Source organism: Pteronotus mesoamericanus, unplaced genomic scaffold (assembly GCF_021234165.1).
Source record: "Pteronotus mesoamericanus isolate MK-2021 breed Mesoamerican mustached bat unplaced genomic scaffold, CSHL_Meso_final scaffold_705, whole genome shotgun sequence".
Lineage (NCBI taxonomy): Eukaryota > Metazoa > Chordata > Mammalia > Chiroptera > Mormoopidae > Pteronotus > Pteronotus mesoamericanus.
This window is the reverse complement of record NW_026555326.1, coordinates 15,187,921-15,201,589: the sequence shown is the minus strand read 5'-3', so window position 1 is coordinate 15,201,589 and position 13,669 is coordinate 15,187,921. Positions and strand designations below refer to the sequence as shown.

At 40.7% G+C, this 13,669-nt stretch overlaps 1 pseudogene; it reads right to left on the bottom strand.

The window, feature by feature from the left end:
* Positions 1–2,537: 2,537 nt before the first annotated feature.
* Positions 2,538–2,658, bottom strand: LOC129062496 (uncharacterized; annotated as a pseudogene).
* Between the last annotated feature and the right edge of the window lie 11,011 nt (positions 2,659–13,669).

Genomic DNA, 13,669 nt, shown 5'->3' with positions numbered 1-13,669 from the left:
AGAGTCTTATATCTGTTAAAGAAATTATATCTAAAAATTAAAAACCTTTCAACAAAGAAAGCTCGTGGCCCAAGTGGCTTCCTCCAAACGTCTAAGGAAAGAGTAATACCAGCCCTGGCCAGGTGGCTCGGTTGATTGGAGCATCGTCCATACATCAAAAGATTGCAGGGAGGAGAAAAATCAAGATGGTGGAAGAGTGAATGGAAGCTGACATCCTCCCAGGGCCAATCTAGAATTACAACTAAATTGTAGAGAAATCATCTGGAACAAACAACTGAACAATAGCGAGAGAGGAGCCTTATAACCTTGGACTGACAGATGAATCAGCTTTAGCCCAACTTAACTGCCACTTACCCTGGTCTCCGGCAAAGGCAGGGTCAGAGTAGGCTAGAGATGCCTGAGGAGAGACTGGAGAAGGAAGCTTTGGGGAGAGAACTGAGAGAATAGCCAGTGGGATCCTGGTGCTGACTCCTCCCCCATATGGCAGCAGCCATCTGGCTCAGGCAGACCACTCCCCTGAGCAGCAGCAACATGAGAGGACCCAATAACTCTGCCTCAGGAGGGACTCTGCACTGCCCTGTGGTATCTAAGCCTGGCTGCTGAGTGCAGACTGACTAGATGAACAACCAAAGGAGAACAGCCACAGACAGTAGATTCCTGGAAGTCTCGAACAGACTGCCTAAGGTCAGACAGGGGCAACATCTGACATCATCAGAGGTAGATCCAGAAAGTAAAAACAGCGGTCTCTACCATAGAAGTTCACAGCACAAAGTCAGGAAATCAAGACAGATCAATTTCAGAAGCAGAAGCAAAAAAGGAGAGTCTCACAAATAATGGGAAGACAAAGCAACACCCCCTAGTCAAAGGGAAAGGAGGAACCCCCAGAAAGAGAACTAAATGATACAGAAGCAAGTAAACTATCAGATATTGAGTTCAAAACAATTGTAAACAATCGTTCTAAGGAAGCTCAATGAGCTCAGTGAGCTCAGAGAGAATTACCAAAAACTACAAGAAAACTACGAAGAACTTACTGCAAACTATATCTGCATGAAAAAGGACATAGAAACTATAAATAAGAGACAAGAGGAAAGGAAAAATACAATTTCTGAATTGAAGAACACAGTAGAAAGAACCAAAAGCAGGCTAGATAAAGCAGAGGATTGAATCAGCGAGCTGGAGAAAAAGGTAGAAAAAAGCTCCCAGAAAGGGCAAGAAAATGAAAAAAAGACTCAAAAAGAATGAAGAGGCATTGAGGGAAATGCAGGACAACCTGAAACGTAATAATATCCATATAACAGTGATACCAGAAGGAGAAGAAGAGGAGCAAGGGATACAGAACCTGTTTGAAAAAGTAATGATGGAAAACTTCCCTAATTGGTGAGAGAAAAACTCATACAAGTTCAGGAAGCACAGAGAGTCCCATTCAAGAGGAACCCAATGAGGCCCACTCCAAGACACATTATCATTAAAATGGCAAATATCAAAGACAGAGAATCCTAAATGCAGCAAGGGAGAAACAGGTACTAACATAAAAGGGAGCCCCAATACAGCTAGCATCTGACTTCTCAACAGAAACACTACAAACCAAAATATTCCAAGTAATGAAAAGCAAAGGGCTGCAACCAAGACTGCTCTACCCAGCAAGGCTCTCAATTAAAATGGTGGCGAAATGAGGAGTTTCCCAGACAAAAGAAAGCTAAAAGAATACACCTCCACCAAACCAGCACTGCAAAATATGCTAAAGGGACTGCTTTAAGAAGACGAAGAAAAAGAGTCTATGAATACACAATTCCTTTCACAGTCACCAATACTTGATATTACCAATATTTGTATTAGTTATTAATCTGATTGCGACAATGATGTGTTATTTTAATTGTTACTTCATTATTTGTTGAAACTAAACCTGTTCTTGTATATTTCCTGCCTATTTCTATTATTTTTAAAAAGCTTCAAATGACTTTTTGGTATTCTTTATCCATTTTTTTTTTATTAAATCTTTGTAGAATTTTTTCCCTAAAAAACCCCAAAAAACTATTAACCCTTTTTTAGATGTGTTGCAAATACTTTCCTATTCTATTACTTGCCCTTTAACTTTTTTATATATATATTACTATATAGTCTTAAATGTTTAATATAGTCATATTGTCAATATTTTACTTTATAGCTTCTGGGTTTGAATATTTTACTTCAGGGTAGGAAAAATATTAGCATGTATTTTCTCCTAAAACTCCTTAGATTTTACATATTGCTTTTTAACTAACCTAAATATTTCTTGTATAATGTGTGAAATAGGGCTCTATATTTGTTTTATTTCAAGTAATAGTGGTCCATGCACCTTATTTGTTGAATAAGCTTTATTTTCCTCATTGATTTGAAATATCAATTTAATCACTATTACATTTTTAGACAGATATATACATTTGTTTCTAGGATGCTCATTATGTTTCATTGATCTACTTGATTATTTCTGTGCTGGTGTCATGTTGGTTTAATTGCTGAGACTTTATAATGGTTTTCAATTTTTTTTTTTTTTTTGAAACTATAGGAAAGGCGAGTGGCAGCTGCAGGTATTACGCTGACCTGAGCTGTCAAAGTCTCTCCAGGTTGCTCTCGCATGCAGTTGGAGATCCCGTGGGTTTTCAATTTTTTAATATTTTATAATTGTCTCTGACATTTAAAAAATAAATAAAATTGATGTGGATTAAAAAAGAAAGAAAGAAAGAAAAAAAAAGAAAGAAAGAAGGAAGGAAGGAAAGAATTCCTACATTTTGCAACAACATGGATGGAACTGGAGAATATTATGCTAAGTGAAATAAGCCAGTTGGTGAAAGACAAATACCATATAATCTCACCTATAAGTGGAATCTATTCAACAAAATAAACAAACAAACAAAATAAACCACAGGCATGGAAACATGGAGCAGACTGAAAGTGACCAGAAGGGATCGGAATAGAGAACAACGGTGGAAAGAAGGGGCAGGGACTAGACAAAGAACATGTATGAATGACTCATGGACATGGACAACAGTGTGGGAATCGACTGTGGGAGCCAGGGGTGGGGGTGGGATGGGTGGAGGGGGTAAAGGGGGGAAAATTGAGACAACTGTAATAGAATAAACATGATTTAAAAATTTTAAAAAATGCAAAAAAAGTCTTTTTAATATCTCACCTCAAACTGACATTTTTATAAGGAAAAGAAAAGGATAGGTAAAGGGTTTGGAAAGAGGTTAATCAGATAAGAATATCAGTCCACCAGTGATTTTTCTAGTATTTCTTTATCTACTGATCAAAAATTCATATCTGCATCATGGACTTTCCCACCCTGGAACACAATGACTCAGATACCAGCTCCATGACTTGCAGACACCTGGGACACAAAGGTTGAATTGTTTGTTGAGTGCCTGGAGTCACATGGGTCATGTATTCTAGTTCATGGAACCACAGCTTTCCACATGCATTAATCACTTAAGCCTCTTAACTGTAACTACAGCTAAAATCTTTAACTCTTGAGTTCCCCTATTGGTAAGAGTTGAAAGTTTATCAATGTAATTTATCACATTAACAGAATAAATGAAAAAAAACCACATGGCTACCTCAATAGATAAAAAAATGTGTTTGATAAAATTCTATACTATTTATAATAAATACTCTTAGAAAACTAGGAATAGAAAGACACTTTCTTACTCTGATAAAGAGTATGATTTTTAAAATCTTACATCTTACATCATTACTTAATAGGGAAATATTGAAAACTTTCTTTCGGAGATGAAAATGAGACAAGGTTATCTACTCTCATAACTTCTAGTCAGTATTTTTGTTCTGGAGGCCAATGCAATCAAGGCAAGAAAAAGAAATAAAAGTTGCAAGTATTGGAAATAAAACAATCTTGTTGCAGATAACATGATTGTGTACATAGAAAACTCAAAAGAATCTATGGATAAACTATTAATATTAACAAATGAAGTAGTAAGACTATGAATATAAGGTTAAATAAGAAAAAGATTCTATTTCTATATACAATGAAAAATTAGATGGTCTTTGAAATAAATATACTGGAACAATTAATTATAGATGGAAAAAATAAGTGCTGAGCCTTATCTTTTAATACAAAAAATTAATTCAAAATGAATCACAGGCCAACATATAAAAGATAAGAAAATAAAACTTCTCTAAGAAAAGAAAGAAGAATGTTTTCATGACCTTGAATTGAAGAGAATTTCTTAAATAGGAGACAAAAAATATTTACCATATAATTAAAATATTAATAAACTACATTTTATTACAATGAAAAACTCCTATTTACCAAAAGATATCACTAAGAGAGTGAAAATGCATTTCAGACTGACAAAATGTATTTGCATTACATATAATCAACAAACAATTTATATCAGAATATATAAATAACAAGTAAATAAGAAAACAGCTCTGACCGGTGTGGCTCACTTGGTTAGACATCATCCTGCAAAGCAAAGGGTCATGGGTTAGATTGCCGGTCAGGGCACATGTGTGGGTTGCGGTTCTGTCCCCAGTTGGGCCACATACTAGAGACAACCAATCGATCAATGTTTCTTTCTTACATCATTCATTCTCTCCATCTCTTTCTCCCTCCCTTCCCCTCTCTTTAAAAAAATAAATAAATAAAATCTAACAAAGAAAATAAACAATTCAATTTAAAAATGAGCCTAAGACTTGAGTGGGCATTTCAAAAAGGACCAATTAACATATAAAAGATGTTTAACAACAGAGAAATGTTAATTAAAACTATAACTCGATACTACTGCATACTTACAAGAAGAGCTAAAATAAAATAGATGGCAATACCAAGTGTTGGCAAGGAAGTGAAGCAACTGTAACTCTCATATCTTGTTAGTGGGATTGTAAGTTGGTTCATGTACTCTGGAAAACTGATTTGCAGTACCTCTACCTCTAGCTACTGAAATTAAACATATACCTATCCTATGATCAGAAAATTCGCTTGTAGGTGAGACAAATATGTGCGTATGTCTATCAAAAGACACGTACAAGAATGTTCAAAGCAACTTTATTCACAACAGACAAGAAGTCAAAACAGTCCAAGTGTCTTCTAACAGAATAAACAAATTGTATATTGTATCAATCGATACACACAGTAATATGGACTAATCTCAGAGACATTATGTTGAACAAGATAAACAAGACACAAAAGACAATATTCTGTTTGACTTAATTTATGCCCAAATTAAGAAGAGGCAGAACTAACAACAGTCATTCTCAGAGTAGTGGTTACTCTTTTGTGGGATGATGATGGCAAAGAACCTTCTGCGATGTTAGAAATATTTTATATCTCGATCTGGGTGGAGCTTTCGTGGGTGTATATCTATGCAAAAAAATCACTGAACTATACACTTAAGTTTAGTGCAATTCATGGCTATAAATAATGTATTTCAATTAAAAAGTATTAACAAAGAAAAATGCCATTTATAACAAGCTTGAAAAACAAGTGTCTAGAAATAACTCCATGAAGTGAACTACCCATGTAACTACCACAGGAGACCTTGCCTGTGTCCCGCTCCAGGCACAACCCTCACACCCCCAAAGGTTGCCTCGATCCTGATCCTCGCACCACACATCGGCTTTGCCAGCTTTTGCACTTTAAATCAATTGAATCATGTAATCTGCATGATTTTGCGCCTGGCTTCTTTTGCATTCATGAGATTCATCCATAATGTGCTGTGCAAAAAGCCAGTGGACCCACTCAGGCACGAGGGCCAGGGTTTGCTGACCGTGAGGTGGAGGATCAGGAAGGCCCAAACAGCAATGAGTGGGCTTTAGCTCAGCCTTCTCCAGTTGTCTTTTGGGTGATGGGGTGCCGGGGGGCCATGATCCAAGGCCGGCTCTTCTCAGAGCAGCAAAATAGCTGTACCATTTTCTAGGCCTCACGCCTCTACTTGGCACGATCCAGAACAAGAGAGAGGTGTCTACTGTGTCATCCGCATGGCTGTCCTCAAACTGAACCACGTGCCCTCTCCATCACCAAGCACTTTGACCAGGGAATTGCTGTGCCCTCTGTGTGTGTGTCGGGACGAGGTCTGTTGACTGGCTTAGTTGGACCTGGGCCCATGCCTGGGTTTGGAGGTGGGGGCCAATCTCATCAACGCCTGAGGCTGCTCCAGTGCAGAGAAGGGGAGTGGGTGTCAAGAAGCAGCCCCAGGGACCACCACTCCTGTGAGCAGAGGTTTAAGGTCTGGAGTCACTCTGTGCCAGCAAGAGGTGCCTGATTGCAAGTGACAGAGTCTATATGTATTAAATAAGTGTGTGTGCATGGGCATGTGTGTGTAATGTGGGGATTTCTAAGTGTGGAGCCCAGAGCAAGAGCCCAACGCGCTCACGTGGAGGCAATGTTCTTGAATCAAGAACATTGTTTATTGTGGCCTGAACCCAAACAGTAAGGAGAAAGTGGCCAGAGATGAGGCCAGAGATAAAAGCGGAGGTGATGTCTAGAGAACGCTTCCCCCTGCCAAGGTATTTCAGCCTTATCCTGGGAATAAGCTAAGCCCCTGGGCTGTGTTGAGTGAAGAGCCTGCCCTACCCCAGTTCAAAGGCTTTTCGGGTCCTTCCGATACTGCCATTTCCTATTTCTCAGAGAAAACAATAGGGCCAATTTCCAATTTACAGTCCTGTGTGGCTTAACAATGGGGATGTATTGTGAGAAATGTGTCACTAGGTGATTTCCTCATTGAATAAACATCATAGAGTGCTCTTACACAACCCTAGATGGTATAGCCTGCTACATACATAGGCTGTCTGGGGCAGCCTGGGACCCCTAGGCTACAAGCCTGCACAGCATGCCGCTGGACTGATACTGTAGGCAACTGTAACACAACAGCATTTGGCTATCTAAACATAGAAAAGGTACAGCCAAGATGTTATAAAAGACAAAGTGTGAGCATGCACATACACCTTGGCTGGGGCAGAGACGGGGCTGTGTAGAGAAGCCCCACAAGAGGGAGGGTAGACATCAGGAGGTGAAAGGAAGGGAGAGAGGGAAGTAGAGAAGAGAAGAGGTCGAATGATAGCCGGAGACACAAAGCTTGAGAGGAGAAATAATAAAAGGAAGAGACGGAGGAGAGCGGGGGAGGAGAGAGAGGAACGAGACTGGGAGGAAAATGGAAAGAGAAATAGAGGAAAGGGAAGGGGGTCATGGGCACAGGTGTGTGCGCTTATGTTTTTGCAGGGGTGGGGGTGGGGCTCCCAGGCTCCTCTCATCCCTGGCCCACTCCTCTACCTCCCTGAACAACTTCGGGCCCCAGCTGCAGGAAGGCGCAAGGCATCATTAATTTAAACTGTCCCCATGCTAGCAGTAAATTCAATATCTAGTTGGGTCCAGCCTTTTCTCTCAACATTGCAAACAAACTTTTTGCTTATAACCCACTACAATCTTATGGTACCACTGTTGCATATGACGGAAGTTGTACATGACTGTATTTATCTCTCAAGTTTTTCATGACTCTACAATTCTTCCCTTCTACTCCCCTCCCCTCCATCAGCTGCAGGAAGGGCATAGAGTGTGGTGCCTAGAAGTGGAAGTGTGTATCTTGATTGTTTAAGTTGGAGACCCTGAGAGCAGAGGATTTGAGGGTGGAGTCATTCATAAACCACAGCTAAGCATGTCTGGAGGACAGAGCCTGATTCTGAAAGCAAGAACGAAGTGGTTGGCTGTTCCACAGCGGGTTGTCTGTAGCTGCAGACCTGCAGGCATGTCTCTACAGAGGTAGGTGCAGGCTGGTTCTTCCTAACTGAACCCGCCACCTCCCCATGCCCAGGTGGACCGAGCATCTCTGCTGTGGCTTTCTCCCTCCTACAGATCCACAGACCTACTACTAGCCACATCTGTTACTAGCCACATTTTTGTGCAACGCTCCAAACTCTCAGGGGTTGATTTTAAATGTCCTTATTCTACCCTTATGTATGATTCATATTTTGGCTGGGTATAAAATTCTAGGTTGAAAATACTTTCCCATCACAATTTTGAAAGCATTGCTCTATTGCCTTCTTTCTTCTAGTATTGCTACTGAGACCAAATCATTCTGATTCCTGATTCTATCTTTCTGGGTTCAATCAACAGGCAGAATCACAGAGTGATTTAAACAGGAATGTTTTCTCTAAAGAAATATTAAACTAGGTCCAAAGAATCATTACAAAATATAAGAGAACTCTGGTTCCTGGGAGCTGAGGGAGATTTCCAAGAAAGGATAAATTTGGAAGGGCTCTTTCCCCAAGGCAGGGGTTCAACTCTCACTGCAGAAGGTGTAGTTGTAGCACAATGAATGGCAGAGAAGTTCATTGGTTTGCTGGGCCCAAGTAGGAAGCAACCTTTGCCTGTGGGCACAGGCGAGCCACAGTGGTTGGGCATGCAGAGTGGGCAGGGAGACTGGTGTAGTTAGTGTTGCAACAGTGAAAGGAGAGTCGGGGCATGTCTGGGGCAGAGCATCCCAGGATGTCCTTCTACCTACATCTCTGACCTGTAGTGCAGCTGCTGAAACTGGCAGGAAAAGCCCCTTCCTTCTGCAAATGCCCTCCAGCACCTTCTACCTGGAAAGGTTAACATTGTAATTGCTACAAAGTAGAAATACTTAAAAGAATCCCATCCATCCCTGGCTGGTGTGGCTCAGTTGGTTAAGCATCATCCTGTAGACTGAAAGGTCTCATGTTTGATTCCCAGTCAGGGCACGTGCTCAGGTTGTGGGTTCAATCCCTGGTCCTCAGCGTGCGAGAGGGCAGCCAGTTGATGTTTCGCTTCCTCTTTCCCTCTTCCTCTCTCTCTAAAAGCAATTACAAAAATATCCTTGGATAAGGATTAAGAAAGGAAAAAAATCCCATCCATTATCACTGAGAATATATCAAAAGGTAAATTTAGAGCTGAAAAGCAATAAATGGATAACTGGCACACTGGGCATTGTGGTGATTATTTTTTGTCTCTCTCTGAAAATCTGTGAAGTCTTTCATTGGTTTCAGTTCTCCGTTGGTGTAGATCTAGTTTCATCTCTATATTAGTCACTCAGCTGGCTCTTTCAGTCCAGAAACTCATGTTCTTTAGTTCTGAGAAAGCTCAAATTAATTATTTCTTTCACTCTATTTTCTCTCTTCTCTCTTATTATGCAAACAGTGTACTTCTTGGACTGTCTCTAATTTTCTTATTTTTTTCCTTTTGTGTTCTATTTTTTTTAAATTATTTCTAGAGAGAGGGTAAGGGAAGGAGAAAGAGAGGGAGAGAAACGTCAATATGTGGTTGCCTCTTGCACGTCCCCTACTGGGGATCAGGCTGCAACCCAGGCATGTGCCCTGACTGGAAATCGAACCTGTGCCCCTTTGGTTTGCAGGCCAGCACTTAATCCACTGAGCCACACCAGCCAGGGCTGTGTTCTATTTCTTTGTGTTTTTTATTTGTGCTACCTTTTGGGATATTTAACTTTCTCTTTGAACTCTTCTACTGAGTTTTTAATTTCTGCTCTCATGTTTTTAATTTCCAAGAGCTCTTGTGATCTCTGTTCTTTCTCTTTTTAAATAGCACCCATTTTTGCTTCATGAATGCAATATCTTTTAGTGTCTCTCTGAGGATATCAGTGATACTTTTTTAAAAAGTCTTCTTCCCACACAGACTCTGTTTCTGCAAGTCACTTTTTATGCTGTTTTTGTTGTTGTTGTTATTGTTTGTTTGTTTCTGTCTTCATGCTTGAGGCCTTTCTCGGCTGCCTGGTAATCCTTGACTCTCTGATCATTTATGAGAGGGGGGACTATGTTAGTTATGTCCCAACAGTTAAAAAAAAATATGGTCCATTCGAATGAAAATAATTTCAGGAGGATTTATTTTACAAAAAGGCTGTGTGCAGGAAGGAGATCTGTGACTTTGGTTGAGAGACATAGGCAGCCTGAGGTGATCCATCAGGGAGCAACAGAAAAAAAAATAAATGTCTGACCTCACTTTCCTCCCTTCCTCCTGTTTTTTTCCCGGGCTCCACGTGGGCCAAACAAGCCAGAAGTCGGAGGGAGGAAGAAGGCCAGCTCCTGCCCTCCACACCTGGAAACATCCCAGGGCCGAAGGCAAGGTGGAGAAGGGCTATAGAGGCGCAGAGGGGAAGTATCTGACCCGGGAACCAAAATGCTGACTGGACACTCTGGCTTTAGATGGGGCCGTTTGCTGGGAGGAGAATCCCCAAGTGTCTGGATCTTTAGGTCTCTCCTCCTGGGATAGTCAGACTTCCCAGAGAAGAACCTACCAGCCTCCTTCCCGGAGGAAAAATACCGGGCCGCCGGTGTGCTGGTTGCTGAAAGGGGACGGAAGGCTGTGGGTCTCAGCGGGCAGCCAACGGCATACACGCAGCGAGTTTTCTAATTTAGAAGCCACATCTATGATCTCAAATGGGCATGGTGTCCTACAGTTCAGAGACCCTCTGTTTGGCCTTTCTAGAGGATAAACCTGTAGATGCGTGTCGGGGGAGAGGGGGAAACAGTCCTCAGTAATGGGGAGTGGAGGGAAGAGGTCTGGAGATCTGCTTCTCAGCTTTCATCTACACCTCCTTATTCGCGGGCGCACGCATCCTCCTTTCGAGTTCCTTGGAACTGCAAATTCGTGAGCCTTTGGAGGATTTTGTGGAATAAATCAGTTGCTTTTTAGCTTTCTCTGCTGGCAGGTTAGGATTTAGCTTTTTCCCGTTGGTCGGGTCACTTGTATCCAGGTTCCTGGGCTCTCTCTGGAAATTCCAAGCCTTCCTTGGATGAATGCAGAATATCTGGAGAGGGCTTATGAGAAAGAGGAAGAAAGGGCATTCTGACCAGGCTGGGAAGTGTCTTGAGTGGATTAAACTTCACTCTAGAGGCTGTGGGTTTGGGGTAAGAGTAAACAACTTAGGTTTTTCTGAGTGGGATGTTCGACAAGTTTATTATCCATTTGGGTCCCCGTTTTTCTTGCTTCCTATGTGATGGCTCATTAGTGTGTGTGGAAGCAAGCAATAAACTATAAAGGGGTATGCTGTGATGTATTCGTTTTCAAATGCAGCCAGCATTTTCCTGTGTGTATGTGTTTGCTCCTACTGTTGCTTCGGCTTGGAATTTTTTCTATCCTTTGACTTCTCCAGCCCTTCCTATAGAAATGGTACCTTGAAGGCCCAGCTCAGTGTCAGCTCCACTATGAACCTACTGCCCTCAAACCAAATAGGAACTCCCAAACTCTCAACCCTTAATTATGGTCATATTTTTTTCTCATCTCTGTGTCTGCCTGTATTAGTCAAGGTTGTCTGTCCAGAGAAACAGAGCAAATAGCATACAAACGCGTGCACGCACACGCACACGCACACGCATATATACACACACAAACACATATATATCTCTCAAATAGGTCTATTTATATAGATGGATGTATATATTCTATATATGTACATAACAAATTTCTTTACATGATTTATTATATTATTTATTATAATATATAACAGATTTGTTATAAGGAATTGGCTCATGTGATTATGGAGGCTGATATATCCCAAGATCTGCAGGGTGGGTTGGAAAGGTGGAGATCCAGGAAAGTCAGTGGTATAATTCCGCCCAAATCTGAAGGCCTGAGAACCAGGAGAACCAATGGCGTAGTTCCAGTCTAAAGAGCGGCAGGCTGGAGACCCAGGAAGAGCCGATGTTTCAGTTAAAGGCCAAAGGCAGGGAAAAGTCCACTTCGAAGGCCATCAGGCAACTCTCTTACTATCATGAATAATACCTCTATGAACCTGGGTGTACAAACAGTTGTCAAGTCCCTGCTTCCCATTCTTTTGGGCATATACAGGAGTGGAATTGCTGCGTCACATGGTAATTCTATGCTTAATTTTTGAGGAGCCTCCACAGTTATCTACAGAAGTTGAACCATTTTACATTGTCATCAGCAATGCATGCAGGTTCCAGTTCCTCCATATCCTCCCCAAAATTTATTTTCTATTTTTGATAGTCATCCTAATGGGTATGAAGTTGTTTTGATTTGCATTTACCTAATAACTAACGATGTTGAACATCTTTGTATGTGCTCGTCAGACATTTGTACATCTTTTTTGGAGAAATGTCTATTCAAGTCCGTGCATTTTTAAATACAGTTGTTCCTTTTTTGTTGTTGAGTTGTAGGAATTCTTTATACAGTATATTCTGAATATTAATTCCTTATTAGATATGTGATTTACAAACATCTGTTCCCATTTTGTGGATTGTCCTTTCATTCTCTTGATAGTGCACTGTGATGCACAAAAGTCTTCAACTGTGATGAAGTCCAATTTATCAATTTTTTCTTTTGTGGATTTACGTTTTTTGTGTCATATCCAAAATATCACTGACAAATCCAATGTTATGGAGAATTTGCTATATGTTTCTGCTAAGAATTCTAGAGTTTAAGCTCTTACATTTAGGTCTTTAGTCCATTTTGAACTAATTTTTGTATATGGTATAAGGTAAAGATCCAACTTCTTTCACTTGTATGCCAATATTCAGTTTTTCCAGCACCATTTGTTGAAATGACTGTCCTTTTCAAAAATCAATTAGCACAAAACAACAGCCTGAGTATTGGGTAAACAATAAACCAGTTCAAACTGGAGTCCAGCGAGGGAAGCATCTCAGTCGGACCCTGCCTGAGGGAAACCTACCACCCGATAGACTCCCTTTATCGCCATGGCTAAAGGAGACCCCAACAAGCTGAGGGGCAGGATGCCCTCCTACGCCTTCTCCGTGTAAACCTGCCGGGTAGAGCACAACAAGAAACATCCCGACTCTTTGGTCAATTTTTCTGAATTCTCTAACAAATATTTGGGGAGTTGGAAGACCATGTCTGCGAAGGGAAAGTCAAAGTTCAAAGGTATGGCAAAGAGTGACAAAGCTCGCTATTACAGGGAGATGAAAAATTATGTTCCCCCCAAAGGTGACAAGAAAGAAAAGGAAAAAAAAAAATCCCAATGCTCTTAAAAGACCTTCATCTGCCTCCTTCCTGTTTTGCTCTGAACATTGCTCAACGATCAAAAGTGAACACCCTGGTTTATCCATTGGGGATACTGTAAAAAATTGGGTGAAATGTGGTCTGGACAGTCAGCCAAAGATAAGCAACCATATGAACAAAAAGCAGCTAAGCTAATGGGGAATTACAGAAAGAATATTGCTGCGTCCCGGGCCAAGGGCAAAAGTGAAGTGGGAAAGGGGCCCTGGCAAGCCAACAGGCTCAGAGCAGAAGGAGGAACCTGAAGATGAGGGGGAGGAAGAGGATGAAGACGAAGAATAAATGGCTATCCTGCAACGATGTGTGTGGAATATGTGTGTGTGCCCAGGCAACTGTTTTGGTAAGAATGTGAATTCAAGTGCAGCTCAATGTTAGTTTCAGTATAAAAACTGTACAGATTTTTGTATAGCTGGTAAGATTTTTTTGTAGAGAAACTGATTTTTTCAAAATGTAGGTTGTAGCTTTTTGAGAGGCTCCTACATAAAATTAGATTTTAAGGCTTTGGATGTTAAATACTTCTAAATATTTAATGGTTTCTTTAATTTCTTGACTTGTACATGGTAGCAGAGCAAACTCATAGGAATTAGTATCAATGGTAAGTTTGGTTTTTTTAGAATGTTGCATTTTGCCTTTAAAAAAATTGTAATAAAATTATGTATATTTAAAAAATGAATT